Here is a 1,097-nt window from a genome sequence, read left to right on the forward strand (position 1 = left end):
TACAGAACACATTGCTTGAACTGCACCATGGGCCCTCCCATACAGGTAGAGAGGCCATGATAGCAAGCCTCGGCAGCGAGTGGTGGTGGAAAGGAAATGGGAAAAGATGTGACCATGTAAAGATGTGACCATGTACTGCTGCAGATGCATGGTTTGTGCACAACATAACCCAGGAGACCTACAAACGTTAAGATGGGACACCAGCCCAGACCTAGGGGACCCTGGGAATTCCTTCAGATAGACTTTACAGGGTCACTACCACCTACCTGTGGGAAAACATACTGCCTGGTCATCATAGACCGATTCACCCGGTGGGTAGAGGCATTTCCAACCAAAAGCTGCACTGTGACCACTGTAGCCAGAATATTAGCCGAGGAGCTAATCCCGAGGTGAGGGGATTACCCCTCCAGATCGACTCTGACCAAGGGACGCATTTTACAGGCAAGGTCATGGAGATTGTCTGCTAATTACTTGGCATTAGACAAAAATTTCACATTCCCTATCACGCCCAAAGCTCAGGGATGGTAGAAAGAATGAATAGAACGCTCAAAAATATTTCAGCTAAGGCTATGCAAACCTCAGGCAGAACGTGGGCTGAGGTGCAGCCAACCATACTAATGAAATTACAAGCCACCGTGAATCAGGCAACTGGGCTAACACCATATGAATTAATGACCGGGCGAGCAATGCAATTGCCAGAGACAATGATCACAGATGTAGGTCCACTAAAAGACAAAATTCAGTGATATGTCATACAATTACACGCCCAATTGAAAGGGATGCAGAAATCTGTAATTGATAACCAGGACAAAAAGGGCAAGGCAGGGGACCTCCACCTTCTCTGACATCTGAGCGGCAGGAAGCCGTGTCCTGGTGCGAGCATTGCCTGCCAAACCAGGCTTTGGCCCAAAATGGAATGGAGAAAGTGAGGACTGCAGATGCTGGAGATCAGAAATGAAAATGTGTTGCTGGAAAAGCGCAGCAGGTCAGGCAGCATCCAAGGAACAGGAGAATCGACGTTTCGGACATAAGCCCTTCTTCAGGAATGAGGAAAGTGTGTCCAGCAGGCTAAGATAAAAGTAGGGAGGAGGGACTTG

Source organism: Chiloscyllium plagiosum, chromosome 7, assembly GCF_004010195.1.
Source record: "Chiloscyllium plagiosum isolate BGI_BamShark_2017 chromosome 7, ASM401019v2, whole genome shotgun sequence".
In the NCBI taxonomy this organism is placed as follows: domain Eukaryota; kingdom Metazoa; phylum Chordata; class Chondrichthyes; order Orectolobiformes; family Hemiscylliidae; genus Chiloscyllium; species Chiloscyllium plagiosum.